Source organism: Papaver somniferum, chromosome 8 (genome assembly GCF_003573695.1).
Source record: "Papaver somniferum cultivar HN1 chromosome 8, ASM357369v1, whole genome shotgun sequence".
Lineage (NCBI taxonomy): Eukaryota > Viridiplantae > Streptophyta > Magnoliopsida > Ranunculales > Papaveraceae > Papaver > Papaver somniferum.
Window position 1 is genome coordinate 17,807,430 of NC_039365.1, and position 16,696 is coordinate 17,824,125.

A 16,696-nucleotide genomic window follows, 5' to 3' on the forward strand; every position below is an offset into this window, starting at 1 on the left:
TCGTACACGGTTAACGTTGCCGTCGTCGTCCAAAACGTGTCTTCCAAAGCTGGGGACGTTTTTCAATCCCCACGATTTGAATCCCCACATAACCTACCACCTCCCATGTCAACCAAACACTCATTTATTAATCAGCATCGTCAAGGAAGGACCAAAATGGTCCTTGGAGGAGGATACTAATCGGTTTTTACTTCTTGACCATGATTTTAATTGTAATCACCACTTTATTAATTATTAATATTGAAAACATTCATTTATAGTATTTTCTAACGACACACTTAAACAGTGGGTCCCAAGCACTATCCGTGTCTACTCGTTTTATACACGGTTTAGGCAAAAAGTACCCAAGTTGAGTTTGACTTCCATGAATAAATTGTTGAACCGTTTTTCCATCCATGTGATCAACAACTACTAATCTGTTCTAACATCATTTTTCCGTGCCGATAAATGAATTCCGAATTCAGGTCACACACTAACATTTTCATTTGTGAGTAAATGAAAGATTAATTCGAGTCCAGTAAAAGTTTTAACTTAAAGCTATGTGAAAAGTTGTAGCGAAGAAAAACCGTAAATTGTATCTCGAATTTGGTTGTTAGGTGTGAAAATCGAACCCCACAAATTTGTCCCTAAAAAGGCTTCACCCGAGAACAAAAAGAACCTGGAATTATGTCCCCAATACTTTAGCAAAGCGTCTATTTAAGCCTTAATCCTACTTTAATTTGGCTTAACTTTAATAATCAAGACAGAACAACTGCATACAGAAAATCTATATACAACTTGATGATAGATCATAGCCGCCATACGTCTGCACATATATGGTATAACTTTAGCTTCTTTTCGTTTACAAGAAAGAAAAAAGAGAAGCCTAAGTGATACCACAAAAAAAAAAAAAAAAATTATGTTTAGCGTGTGAAAGAATGTTTTCGGGTGTCTAGCGGTTGAGATATGGTGAAGAAAGCGCGGGTTAGAAAACAGTTTTAATGTTTCTGTTACTTATAAGCTACTCCAAGTCCGACCAACTTCTCCACGATTTCTCGTCGCGAACTTATCTAATTAACCGTTATCTGACTTACTCCGAGTTATGGCCGTTGCATTTAACTTTGGGACGGAGGAACATGGCCGTCTTACAGCACTACGGTGCCTTATGCCAACAAAAAAGAAAAAATGGGGCCTTCCTGTATCACCAAATTATCAATATATTACGATACAAAAAATTACCTGACACCAAATGATAACTCAAGTGTAATATTAACAAACAAAAATTTATCTGACGACAAATGATGATTGGGGTGTAATATTAACAAGCATTTATTAAAAGAATTTCATGCGGATTTACACTAAGAATAGCTATTAAAGACGTATAAAAAGATTTTCTTAACAAAGAAGAACATACAAAGTCATTAAAGACCATGTATCATAGTTCACATAAGATGATTGTGAAAATTTAAGAACCCCGTAGCAATGCGTACTACTGCCAATTCTTGAACTTCCTTCTTTGTGATTCACCAACATCATTCTTTTAAAAGCTACAAATGATTTTAGAAGAGAATTACTCCAAGAATCCAAGTGCCAAGTCCAAAAGAAGTAGAACAAGTGCGACGGAATGGAGCAAAACACTCAAAAACAAGATAATCTTAACTCATCCAAATTCAGGAATTCCCATCACCATTCTGAAGAGAATTCAAAGAGGGAGAGAATTCAAAAAGAATGAGGTCATTCCGAGTTCGGATTAAGAAGTTACGGCCAAAACAAGATTTTTATCAAATACCGAAGACTGAAAAAGTTTGCATATGGGTTTGCAAACGGGATTTCGTGAACTGGAACAGTTTGCAAAATGGTATGCGAACTTAAGTCTCTGGATTTTAATTTTAAATGATAATATGAATACCTGGTACGTGTACCATAAAGGCCAAACATCCCGAACTACTATTTTCAAGCCTAAACATTTAAGAACCTTAAATACAAATCAAGTTAGGTAGACATGAACGATACACAAGGTACATATATCATTATAAGTACTTTAAGCAAATAATAAAAGAAAATAAATTTTGCTTAAGTTTATAGACATACCTTTTTAGAGGAATCCAATCGAATTCTACGGCTTTACCAAAGATTCAAAATCATACCTAACACAATATGTGCGCCCAATTCTCGTGCTTCCCTCACCGTATACAAAGCAGGGCATTCCTTGGTGAGGATGCACTTACAACACAATCAAGTTGTGTTGAGGTGAATAAGGTCTTGCTCACCACAAGTGATTGAAACAGACTTTTCCGCAACTACGGATTATTCACCATCAATAGTTTTCGGCTTATTCCGCTTCACTTTTGGATTCTCATGAAAGAGATCGCTTTTAGAAACTTTCACATCCAAATCCATCTTTCCAAATAACTTTTTAAGTTCTAACATCATGGATACTGCCTTCTCCATAATCATGGAATTTCCTGGGAGATCATTCCTTTTCATACTCAAAGCATCATTGACTTCCTTTGGTATCCACTTATGAGTGTGTTTAGGAACAACCGTTCCCTTATTCCCATTACTCTCTTCTAGAATTCTTGGAAAAGAATTGGATTGACTGTTCTTTTGCAAGTTAGTCCTTCTCCAATTTGGAGCATCGGATCTTGTCTTCGTCTTTACGAAGTTATCCTTTTGATAACCATTACGATTTTGAAAAGGATTCGTATGAAGTTTATAGGCAAATCTAGGTTTATCACAACATCGATTCATTTTCCTAAAGCTTGGATTACAACCTGTAATGTTAATAGGATTAGCCTTAACATAAGATCTTGGTTTAACAACTTCTTGTGATGCCCAAACAAGAACATCATGAAGTTTTTCATTCCTTATACGAAAACAACATCTTCTTTCCAGGTGACCTTTATTTCCGCAATAATGGAAAACATAAGGATTGGTCTTACCTCAATCCGTGTGTGCTGACTTTGGAGGTTGATATACTTTTCTCTTTCGAACCTTAACTGCCGGTGAAGGAATTTCACTGTTGCCATCAGTGTAAACCTTTTGTTGAGAAGAATCACTAGCCTTGACAAATTTTACCTCTTTGCTAGTACTTGGAGTATCTATTCCCTTATAGCCCAATCCTCATGTATCACGATGATTTTTACTTGCTCCTAGCATAGTGGTTAATTTGCTTGAACTAGTATTAAAATTTTTCAAGTCATCTTCCAACATCTTGATTTTATCAAGAGCGGCATCTAACAAAACTTGCTTGCTGAGAGTTAATCCTTGCTTCGGTTTCTGCAAGTTTCTCTTCCAACAAGAAGTATTTTTGATAAACATTATTACATTTAAGTACTCAGGTTTTCCTCAGAATATTTGAGGATCGATTCACAAGAGCGATTCAAAATACAAAGACCTCCGTAAATCCTTTTCAATTTCTTGTTTTTTTCGACAGAGATAATTAATAAGAGGTGTGACATGAGAAGTTGTCATCTTCTTCTTTTACAATGAATTCAATAGCTTAACATACTCAGAGACTTCCTTATCAACATCTCTATCAATATCTGAATGACCTTCATCAGAAAATTCATCCAACTGTTTTTCTAGGCGTGTTTCCCAATCAACAGTTTCTACATCAAGAGAATGTTTAGATATTGACTTAGATGTGACAGTTCTCTCAGGTGAATCCAAGCTTTTAGAATCATCTGGTAATTTCTGGACTGGTACGTTACTAGAGATAGACTCGTCCATAATAATCAGATTGCTACAAACACAGACTTATGAGGTCTTAGCGTGTTTTCATGCTATGATACCAATTGTAAAAGCAGGGGTCTAACAACACACCCGATATTTCTTTTAGGCAATATGTATGGACTAACTCCAATATATTTCCAAGAGAATCAACTAAACATTCAGACTCAATCAAGAAAAATACATCCAAGAGTTGTATCTCAATTTCTCAAATCAATCTGCAATCGAACAGATAGGAATCTGTGAGCCGAATCAATATGAGAAATAACTTGAACGGTACCAAAGACCAATGTTCAAGCGTCAATCAATTTATATCAACAACCAAAGGTTGGATTATCTAATTGATTGAACAACGCACCATCTGTGATATTTGATAGACACATTTTTGTGTCTACGTTGTCCTTAATTTCATGTATTGTTGGTACTCGATTTTTGTACTTATTATGGTATTTTATGTGTTTGTAGGCATTTTTGGGAAATAAACATTATTGGAAAAATTGGCTCGAAAAGTTGTCTAAAGCACCCGGAGAACACATGTTATTCGGACTCGCACTGTTAGATAAGGGGCACTCAATTACTAAGGGGCACCTTCGTTACTGTTCACACCCCATAAGGCAAGTGATAAATGGACACCCATACAGGATTATGGGGAGGTCATCTTCTCCATTTGAATTTGGAATTTGGCGGGAAAAGCTATTATCAAAACACCGAAATTAGGGTTCGTGATTTGAAGTCGTTTTAGGGAGATTTAATGGCTGAAATCAAATGAGTTTGTTGCTAGGGACTAAACAGGGCTGGTATGGTCCTTGGAATCGATTAGATTTGGCCGAAGAATCGCGTGGAAGCAAAACACGAGTGAGGGAAAACTTTGGTATTCTTACTTTCACGAGGGTTGATATTCTCTTTCCCGAGTTATTCTATGGTTGGCACGAGCCTGGAATGTGTGTGGATCATTTTATTTTCAATATTAAGCGTGTTGAATGGAGTTAGGAAGCTGCAGACGCGTGAGAAGGAAAATCAGGGAAGAAAATATTCCGAGAATATTTTTCTTCACTGTCGAGTAATGGGAGATTTCGTGGAGTAATGAGGAGTTATCCTTGGCCCTGTTGATTATAAATACAACTCTGGGGTCGCATAGAAGGGATATAGAGAATTTGGGAGAGTTACAGAGCATCACAGAGCCGAAAAATCGAGTTTCAGAAAACACCATTTCTGCTGCTGCAGAACTGAAGAACACGAAGAAAACAGTCGTTTATCAACAGTGATAACGACACAGGGGCGGGGGTCGTAGAAGCTGAACATCGACAGTTGGCTTTTATCATTTTATGTAACAGTGTTTTGCAACAATTAAAAACGTTGCAAACACCCGATTTTTAATAGTTTTTCTCCAATTCATCATTTGTAAACACTTTGAGCAATGAAATCAACTTTTGAGCGTGTTTCCACAATGATGAGCTAAACCCAATCCTTGGGGCGACGGAGGATGCTATCTTTCCAATTAAAAAGTGGTAATTCTTAATTATTTAATTTGTGCAATTTTTATTTATGATTATTTTCCTAGATTGAAAACAGACTTTATGGTTTTTGTTAAACAATTGTATTTTCTTTTGATGGAACATGCTTAGCCTAGGGTTTTGATGTCTCATGCTTTGGATTAACATTTGTTGTTTCTAAAAATCTACTTTTGCAATAGTTGAGAATCAATTTGAACGTGTGAAATTGCATGATTATAATTAGTATCACTTTGGAATTGGTAAATAGCGGAATCCTAGCCCCAGTCTCTCCATAATTCTCACAACACTTTTTATTCGAGTTTGTTATATTTTTTTATTTATAAAAAATAAGTCTAAAAAAATCTTCCTTCACAAGTCTCAACGAACCTTTTTACTACAACAACTTTGAAACCTTATCAAATTTTTGGCGCCGCCGACTCGGACTTGTCTTTAGGCTAGACTTTTTAGATTATTTATTTTATTTTTTTTAGGTTTTTATTTTATGTGTTCTTCTTTACGTTTTTGGGTTTTTGTCTTTTTCTTACAGAATTCGGAATTTGGAGCGAAAGAAAATTTGCCAAAGCTTTTGGTTAATACTTAAAGACTTCGAGTGAAAGGCAAAGTGAAAGGAGCGAAAGAAGAAGATTTTTTTTTATTTTATAAAAAAGAGAGAGAAAAAAAAAGAGAGACATTTTTATTTTTTTAGACTTTCTTTTTCTTTTGCACTTTATATTTTTGGACTTTGGACTTTAATTTTTGGGACATTATTTTTTTTAAACCCTACGGAAGGGTAGTTTAAATATAAACTGTTTGCAGAGAAGGACGGTGATTACGATATCACCTCGGCCCCTCGGGTTCTTACATGACATAGGAGTCGTGGCCCGAGTCGACTACAAAGGTTCATCCCCCGTCTGGTACGGGAGGTAAGTTTGTCGAAACACTCGCGAATCCCCTGTCAGTGAGTTATTGTCTTCCTTCATATGCATATATGTTGAGGACTTGAAAACGACTGCTTTAATTTCCTAGTAAAGAGCAAGGACTGGCCATACAAGATAAGGGTTCGGATTTCATCACCGTTCTCTTCTTGCCCGCCTTAGGAAAACGACACCAAACACGAACCTAAGCCTAAAATTTTGACTAGAACGAGACTGATAAGGTAACGAGCTTAACAGGAAAGTCATTCGAAAAATATTGGTTACTCTTTTAAGCATACTTCGAAGTTCTTAACGGTTTCTGTAAGTTGAATGCGTGACTGCTCCGCCTTGTAATACCGGTGAGGCCTTGGGTATCAAAGCTCCACCGAGCTTCCGTCGCCTCTATTCAACTTACTTTAACTCAGATTGATTCCAGATGGGTTTGCTTAAATTGTAACGAATTTCCTTTCGAAGGATTAGAAGCTGGTCTAGAAACAATCTAAGTGGAGCCATCATGCTTTTTGTTTGCTAGATATCAATAGGTTTGTTGTGATGGAGTCAGCCTTGTTTGTGTTTGCATAGAACTTCCCTTCCTTTTTAGGACTTTTTTTTTTTAATTTTTTTTTCTAGTGTATGCCCGAGGTTAGAAAACGGGCTTGGAAAAAAACACTCTAGGTCGTTTGATTAGTGACAAGCCTAGTAGTTCTTCTAGTGAAGGCGGGGAGCTCGAAGACTCTTCTTTTGAGAGCCTTGTCTTTGGAGATTTAAGCTTTGAAAATTTGATAATTGGTTAAGAAAGTACTCCTAGTCTTTTGGTAGTGCCAGAAATGGCAACTTTGAAAGCTTTGTTAAACCCAACTAGGACCTCTCGTCCGTCTTGTATCAAGTTAGCTGAAACCGAGGCAAATTATGAACTGAAACCTGGGACTTTACAGATGCTCCCAATGTTTTTAGGAAAAGAGAATGAGAACCCCTATTTTCATGTTAGAGAATTTGAGGAAGTTTGTAGCACTCTGAAAATTAAAAACCTAAGTGATGATGCATTGAAACTTAGGTTATTCCCTTTTTCCTTAAAGGATAAAGCCAAATCTTGGATGTATAGTTTGGACTTTGAGTCAATTGAAACCTAAGACCAACTTACTTCTGCCTTTATACATAAGTTTTTCCCAAGGCATAAAACATCATCTATTAGGACACAAATATGTAATTTTTCCCAACAAGAGGGAGAATCTTTATATAGGTACTTAGAAAGGTTCAATGACTTGATATCTCAATGTCCTCATCATGGTTTGGAGAAGGTTAGGTTAGTTCAGATCCTCTACGAGGGTTTAGACTATTCAACAACAACCATGGTTGAGTTCTTATGCACAGGTGGGTTTGAGAATAAAACTGTTGATGAAGCGATGACATTTTTGAATGAAATCGCCGATAAGACCCAACAATGGGAAAATAGTAGGGAACCCCAGAAAAAAATTCTTCTAAGTAGAGGAAATGTTAATAGGGTAGAAGGATCTCATGAGTCAGATGCCAAAATAGCAACTATAGCCAAAAGGTTAGAAGCCTTAGAATTAGGTCATTCTAGTGGTATTAGTGGAAGAAGTGAGCCTTTTTGGGAAGTCCATGATGTTGAAGAGCAAGCCAATGCTCTTTATAACAACACTAGGTTTGATAACCGACAGAAGTTTGACCCATATTCAGAAACCTATAACCCTGACTGGAGAAACCATCCAAACCTTTCTTGGTCCAAGGACCAGAATCAAGGTCAGACTAGTAATGCACAGGTTCCCCCAGGTTTTGGCTATATTAAGAATCCTTCAGCTCCGGCACAGTTTCAGAACCCTTCGGATAAGAAGATTATGAGTTTAGAAGAGTCTCTTGCTTTGTTAACTCGTAACACTGTGCAGTTTCAGCAATCTGTTGCTCAAGGTTTAAAAGAAAATAAGAGAATAGGTCAGGCTAACTCTCAGGCTATTTCCGAGTTGAAAAACCAGGTTAGTCAGATAAATGAGTCTTTAAGAGAAAGAGGTAAGTTTCCTAGTCAGACTCAACCCAACCCTAGAGGAATTAATGAAATAAGTGAAAGACCATCTGATCATGTGAATGCTATTAAAACCCTTAGGAGTGGTAGAGTGATAGACAACAAGGTTTCCATGCCTGATAGTGAACATGTTGTAGTTCACCCTTCTGAACCAGAAACTGAGGAGACTGATAGAGTCTCTAAAGAGACCAATGAGGGTCATACTGAGCCCGGCTTTGTCCCTAGAGCCCCATTCCCACAGCTGCTAGTTCCAACTAAGAGGAAGTCCAATTTTAATGATATATTGGAGGTTTTTAAGCAGGTAACTATCAACCTTCCACTACTAGATGTAATTAAGCAGATTCCCTCTTATGCCAAGTTTCTCAAGGATATGTGTACGCGAAAGCGAAAGCTTAATGACCAGAAGAAAGCCTTTCTATCTAGTCAGGTGAGTTATATTATTCAGAATACGACTACTCCTAAGTATAAAGACCCAGGGTCCCCTGCTATTTCTTGCACAATAGGTAAATACCGCGTTGAGAAAGCGTTGCTTGACTTAGGAGCTAGTGTGAACTTACTGCCGTATCATGTGTACCTTAAGCTAGGACTTGGTGAGATGAAACCTACCTAGATGACACTTCAGTTAGCTGATAGGTCCGTTAAAATTCCTCGTGGTGTGATCGAGGATGTTCTCATAGAGGTTGACAAGTTTATTTATCCATTGGATTTTGTTATCCTAGATACCCAACCTGTCCCTGACCCAGAGAACTAGATACCGGTAATTTTAGGCCGCCCGTTTTTAGCTACATCCAATGCGATCATTAACTGTCGAAATGGTATTATGAAATTGTCTTTTGGTAATATGACTATTGAGCTGAACATTTTTAATATTAGTAAGCTACCTTATGAACTAGATGACTCGAACATAGAAGAGGTGAACATGATAGGAACATTAGTCGAGGAGTCATTACCAAACACTTTGTTAGAAGATTCATTAGAGAAATGCCTAGCTCACTTTGGGATTGATTTTGATAATGATAATGTGATTAATGAGGTGAATGCTTTGTTAGATTCAACCCCTTTGTTGGACACTAGTAATGTATGGAAACCTAAGTTTGAACCACTACCAGTTTCTTAGTCTACCCTAGTTCCTTCGTTAGAAGAGCCTCCTAAGTTGGACCTAAAACCATTGTCAGATACCCTGAAATATGTGTTTATAGGCCCGTCTGAGACTTTACCTGTGATTATTTCTTCCGTCTTGGATAGTGATCAGGAAAGTAAGCTAGTAACCGTCCTTCAAAATAACAAGGAAGCTTTAGGGTGGACCATAGCTGACATTAAGGGTATAAGTCCCACTGTTTGTGTGCATCAGATCTATTTAGAGAGTGATACCAAACCTTCTAGGGAGATGCAATGTCGACTAAATCCTAATATGAAAGAGGTAGTTCGAAACGAGGTCCTTAAGTTGTTAGATGCATGCATTATCTACCCCATTTCAGACAGTAAGTGGGTCAGCCCCGTTCAGGTTGTTCCCAAGAAATCCGGTATTAATGTAGTCCAGAATGATAACAATGAGTTAATCCCGACCCGAGTGACCACGGGTTGGCGTGTTTGTATTGACTACAGGAAATTGAACAAGGTCACTAGGAAGGACCACTTTCCCCTTCCCTTCATCGAGCAGATGCTAGAGAGATTAGCTGGACATAGTCACTACTGCTTTTTAGATGGCTACTCTGGATATAATCAGATCGTTATTTCCCCAGAAGACCAGGAGAAAACCACTTTTACCTATCCCTTTGGTACCTTTGCGTATAGACGCATGCCTTTCGGGCTTTGTAATGCCCCTGCGACTTTTCAGCGTTGCATGATGAGCATATTTTCTGACATGGTAGAACGGTTCTTAGAGGTCTTTATGGATGATTTTTCAGTGTTTGGTTCATCTTTCGATGAGTGCTTGCATCATTTGTCACTAGTGTTGACTAGGTGTAAGGAAAAGAATTTAGTGCTTAATTGGGAGGAATGTCACTTCATGGTTCGTTCAGGAATTGTTTTAGGGCATATCGTATCTTCTAAGGGTATAGAAGTAGATAAAGCCAAAGTTGACCTTATTAAGACTTTACAGGTCCCAAAAACCATAAGAGATATTAGGTCATTCTTAGGGCATGCAGGTTTTTATCGTCGATTCATTAAGGATTTTAGCCTAATTTCTAGACCTCTTTGAAATTTTCTTGCAAAAGATGTTAAGTTTGTATTTGATGATGCTTGTTTAGAGGCTTTTGAGAAGCTTAAGAATTTACTCACTACCGCCCCCATAGTCCAGGCACCCAACTGGAACCTACCCTTTGAGATCATGTGTGATGCTTCATATTATGCTATTGGTGTTGTGCTAGGTCAGCGAGAAAACAAATTACTTCATGTGATTTACTATGCTAGCAAAACTCTGAATGATGCCCTGTTAAACTATACCACTACCGAGAAGGAACTGTTAGCCATTGTGTTTTCCTTAGACAAGTTTAGACCCAATCTCTTAGGTTCTAAGATCGTCATATATACTGTTCATGCCGCTTTGAAATATCTTCTGTCTAAGAAGGATACGAAACCTAGATTGATTAGGTGGATCCTTTTGTTGCAAGAGTTTTCTCCAGACATTAGAGACAAAAAGGGTGTCGAAAATGTTGTAGCAGACCACTTGTCTAGGCTAGTTGTTAGTTCCCCTGATGATTCCCTTCCTATAAGGGATAGCTTTCCTGATGAACAATGTTCTTTGTTACCCAACTACCTTGGTATGCGAATATAGTGAACTATCTTGTTACTGGTCGAATTCCCCAACATTGGGGTAAACAAGATCGTTCTAGGTTTTTAGCTGAGGTTAAGCACTTCTTTTGGGATGATCCTTATTTATTTAAGTATTGTCCAGACCAGATTATTAGGAGATGTATACCTGAGAGTGACCAGTCCAGTATTATTTCCTTTTGTCATGATCATGCTTGTGGGGGTCACTTTAGTGCTAAGAAAACTGCTGCTAAGATATTGCAGTGTGGATTCTATTGGCCTTCGTTGTTTAAAGACTCCCACAGTTACTGTGTGACTTGTGAACGTTGCCAGAAATTAGGAACCATATCCCGTAGGAACATGATGCCCTTGAACCCTATTTTAGTTGTTGAGGTCTTTGATGTGTGGGGTATTGACTTTATGGGTTCATTTCCTAATTCTTTTGGTAACTTATACATCCTTGTCGTTGTAGACTATGTCTCTAAGTGGATTGAGGCGGTTGCGTGTAAAACCAATGACCATAGGGTTGTGATTGAGTTCTTGAAAGATAATATACTTACACGTTTTGGTACACCGTGAGCTATAGTTAGTGATGGAGGGTCGCACTTTTGTAATGGACCTTTTAGGCTTTTGATGAAGAAATATGGTATTACACATAAGGTAGCTACCCCGTATCATCCACAGACTAGTGGTCAGGTAGAAGTTTCCAATAGGGAGATAAAACGTATATTAGAGAAAACGATTAATCCTAATCGGAAAGATTGGTCGTCTAGGCTTACTGATGCCTTATGGGCTTACTGTACTGCGTTTAAGACCCCCATTGGAATGTCTCCTTATCGGCTTGTTTATGGTAAGGCATGTCACTTACCTGTTGAGTTGGAACATAGAGCTTATTGGGATGTTAAGCAGCTAAATTTTTCACTCGACAAGGCAGGAGCCCATAGGAAACTCCAGCTCAATGAGTTGGAAGAGATTCGCAGAGATGCATACGATAGTGCTAAGGAGTATAAGAACAAAATGAAACTTGTGCATGATAGAAATTTCTTAAGAAAGTCATTTTCTCCAGGTCAAAAAGTTCTTCAGTATGATACCCGCTTGCATCTTTTCCCTGGGAAGTAACGTTCTCGGTGGACGGGTCCTTTTATTGTTCGCACTGTCTTTCCTCATGGAGCTGTTGAAATCGAGACACCGTATGGTAGTAGTTCTTCGAAGGTTAACGGTCAGAGATTGAAACCCTTTTTAGAGCCCTTTCCTGCAGGTGATATTGAGGAGGTCCCTCTGGAGGACCCTGTTTACCCTTGATTGACCATCGAGGCGATTGTATGTTGTATATTAGTTTTTGATTTCTCTCTTCACCCAGGTACTATCTTTCCGACTTCTATCTTTACTGATTCCTCGTGTTACTTTACTTTTTGGTATTGCTCTTTCATTAGAAACATTGAGGACAATCTTAGATTTAAGTTTGGGGGTGGGGAAGAAACTTTTTAGCTTTTAGTTGCAATAAATAAACTCCATAGCCTAGAAATTTATGCTTATTAAGGTTGGCACTAACCAATCTAAGTGGATGGGAACATCTTGGTTGTAGGAGTTGAGGAACCAATCTGATTAGATTGAAACATCTAAAGAGTCTATTCATAAAAGCACAGAGCTCAGGTGTTAGAATTAAAAAAAAAACATGATAGTTTCGCCATTTCTCATTGAATCCTAATCCTTCTATTTTTATTTTTTTAAGTGATATGGTGGGGCACACGATTCAAGTTGTTACCATCATACCAACCGGAATAAATTCAATAAAGTCGACCGCTGGTGCCCTTGTATATGCCAGTTGTGTTAACCTAGAGTTATGATTATCGACCGCTGGTCCCCTTGTATATGCCAGTTGTGTTGATATTAGTCTGACCAGTATCTCAGTATATTAGGATAGGTTCATCCTGGCAGAGGACTTCAGACAGATATGGAAAACACCGTTCACTTTAAACCATATTTTTCTTTATCCATCTTCTTAATCTTTCCATGTGATTGGTTGACTCCGGTTATGATGTCCAGAAACTATCTGAGTAGAGCTCTGTCACTTATATATGAATTTTAGTATGCTGAGTGCAAACTCGTGTACAACAATTGGAATTTCGCATCAGGGTACTTCCTCCTGTAGTCAATGATTGTATGCCAACCAAGGAGATTCTTTAGTGCCTTCCAAGGTTCTGCGTAGATAGCTAGGGTCTGTAGTAAAGGTTTTGTGGGTACACCTCTGGTAAACCCTCCGCAGACAACACTCCGCCGCTAGGGCCACCTAGCAGTTTAACGGCTTGCTGCACGTGCTAAGTGTAGTCATTTTATTTTTCTAGATTAGATTTGCTCGAGGACTAGTAAATAATAAGTTTGGGGGTATTTGATAGACACATTTTTGTGTCTACGTTGTCCTTAATTTCATGTATTGTTGGTACTCGATTTTTGTACTTATTATGGTATTTTATGTGTTTGTAGGCATTTTTGGGAAATAAACATTATTGGACAAATCGGCTCGAAAAGTTGTTTAAAGCACCTGGAGGACACATGTTATTCGGACTCGCACTGTTAGATAAGGGGCACTCAATTACTAAGGGGCACCTCAACAGATAAGGGGCATCTTCCTTACTATTCACACCCCATAAGTCAAGTGCTAAAGGGACACCCGTACACGATTAGGGGGACGTCATCTTCTCCATTTGAATTTGGAATTTGGCGGGAAAAGTTATTATCAAAACACCAAAATTAGGGTTCGTGATTTGAAGGAGTTTTAGGGAGATTCAATGGATGAAATCAAATGGGTTTGTTGCTAGGGACTAAACAGGGCTGGTAAGGTCCTTGGAAACGATTAGTTTTGGCCGAAGAATCGTGTGGAAGCAAAACACGAGTGAGGTAAAACTTTAGTATTCTTACTTTCACGAGGGTTGATATTCTCTTTCCCGAGTTATTCTATGGTTGGCACGAGCCTGGAGTGTGTATGGATCATTTTATTTTCAATATTCAGTGTGTTGAATGGAGTTAGGAAGCTGCAGACGCGTGAGAAGGAAAATCATGGAAGAAAATATTCCGAGAATATTTTTCTTCACTGTCGAGTAATGGGAGATTTCCTGGAGTAATGAGGAGTTATCCTTGGACCTGTTGATTATAAATACAACTCTGGGGTAGCATAGAAGGGATATAGAGAGTTTGGGAGAGTTACAAAGCATCACAGAGCCGAAAAATAGAGTTGCAGAGAACACCATTTCTGCTTCTGCAGAACTGAAGAACACGAAGAACAGACTCACGAAAACAGTCGTAGAAGCTGAATAGCGATAGTTGGCTTTTATCGTTTTATGTAACAATGTTTTGCAACAATTAAAAACGTTGCAAACACCCGATTTTTAATATTTTTTCTCCAATTCATCATTTGTAAACACTTTGAGCAATGAAATCAACTTTTGAGCGTGTTTCCACAATGATGAGCTAAACCCAATCCTTGGGGCGACGGAGGATGCTATCTTTCCAATGAAAAAGTGGTAATTCTTAATTATTTAATTTGTGCAATTTTTATTTATGATTATTTTCCTAGATTGAAAATAGATTTTATGGTTTTTGTTAAACAATTGTATTTTCTTTTGATGGAACATGCTTAGCCTAGGGTTTTGATGTCTCATTCTTTGGATTAACATTTGTTGTTTCTAAAAATCTACTTTTGCAATAGTTGAGAATCAATTTGAACGTGTGAAATTGCATGATTATAATTAGTATCACTTTGGAATTGGTAAATAGCGGAATCCTAGCCCCAGTCTCTCCATAATTCTCACAACACTTTTTCTTCGAGTTTGTTATATTTTTTTATTTATAAAAATCAAGTCTAAAAAAATCTTCCTTCACAAGTCTCAACGAACCTTTTTACTACAACAACTTTGAAACCCTATCAATATTTCAACTATATAAAAATATAATGCGGAAAAGAAATAACACAGACACCAGAAATTTTGTTAATGAGGAAGCTGCAAATGAAGGAAAAACCCCAATACCTAGTCCAGATTTGAACACCACACTGTATTAATCCGCTACAGTCTCTAGCCTACTACAAGTTAACTTCGGACTGGAATGTAGTTTAGCCCTAACCAATATCACACTGATTAAGGTACATTCACATTCCGTACGCCTCTGAATCCCAGCAGGACTCTACGCACTTGATTCCCTTAACCGATCTCACCCACAACTAAGAGTTGCTACGACCGAAAGTCGAAGACTTGATAAACAAATTTGTCTCACACATAAAACTCTATTGAATAGATAAATCTGTCTCCCATAGAAATACCTACGATTTTTTGTTCCGTCAGGAACGAAGAACAACCTAGTAATATTAATCACCTCACAATAATCTTAATTGTATGATAGCAAAACAAGATATTGTGGAATCACAAACTATGAGACGAAGATGTTTGTGACTACTTTTTATCTTACCTATCGGAGATTGAATCTCGAGCAAATCTTAGAGAAGATAGTACCCAATACGATAGAACAAAGTAAGATCAGAACACGCAACTACATAGAAAATAGTTGGGTCTGGCTTCAGAATCCCAATGAAATCTTCAAGTCGTTAACCTAAAATGGTTTTAGAAAAACCTAGGTTAAAGGAGAATCGACTCTATTCAAAACTAGTGTCACACAAGAGGTGTGTGTATTAGGTTTCCCAGTTGCTAGAATTCTCCCTTATATAGTCTTCAAATCAGGGTTTGCAATCAATGCTACCTTGGTAACAAAGCATCAACATTCATCGTTAGCTGAAAACCTAATTAGATTCAAGCTAATTTCTTTCAACCGTTAGATTGAACTTAGATTGTTATACACGAATGAAAGGTGACTTCATTTAGATGTGAGTAACCGTATCTAAACGTGTACACTTGGTTGGCTCAACAATAGGTAACCGAAGTTAGCCATATGAACACTTTCATATCCACCTTGTTCATCTTTATCACAACTAGTTCAAATGACTCAAATGAAACTAGTTATATATTTGTTCAATTTTTTATATTCTCATAGAAGTATACAAGACATAATTGAAGAAAAATCGATTTTGATTCACTGGAATCAATTCATGAGCATTATAGCCACGGTTTGCAAAAGATTGCATTCTTTATTATATAAATGTATTTGTTCATGAATAAACTTATTTTATAACTTAACCCACTAAAGTATGCAAACGGGTACGCATACTTAGAGTTTCGAACTAGGTCTATCCACCAGTATGCAAACAGGTATGCATACTAAGTCACCGGAATTCAACTGTTAAACCAGTACGCATACGGGTATGCATACTATGATTCTCGGACTTGGAGTAACATGCGACAGTTAGCATACAAGTACGCATATTGTGTTATATCCAATCAATGGTTAATTGTTCTAAACTCCATTTTAATCATTGAAACATTCTTAGAAGACGGGAATAGCTGTCTCACACAAACTATTAGCTTCAAATAAATTTTCAAGTGATCAATAGATCAATACGAAACATTGCGAGTCTACATCAAATGAATGTCTCAGAAAAATCATGTAAGATGTTACCAGGCGATTTTCACATGATTATATTTTGAATTTCGTCAAGAATAAAAGATGAACTTGGTTAAAGCGAAAACTTACAAACACATATTTCGAGAAATATGTAAGCAAGTTAAACTCATCTCGAAATATCAAATGTGTATAAAATAAAGTCTATATAGTTATATGACTTTTGTCTCAATAAAAGATAGACTAGAAATAGACTTCTGAGTGATATATGAGTTGAAGTCTCC

At 37.5% G+C, this 16,696-nt stretch overlaps 1 pseudogene; it reads right to left on the bottom strand.

Annotated features, from left to right (window-relative positions):
• Nucleotides 1-7,309: 7,309 nt before the first annotated feature.
• LOC113307138 lies at nt 7,310-7,409 on the bottom strand (annotated as a pseudogene).
• Nucleotides 7,410-16,696: the final 9,287 nt, after the last annotated feature.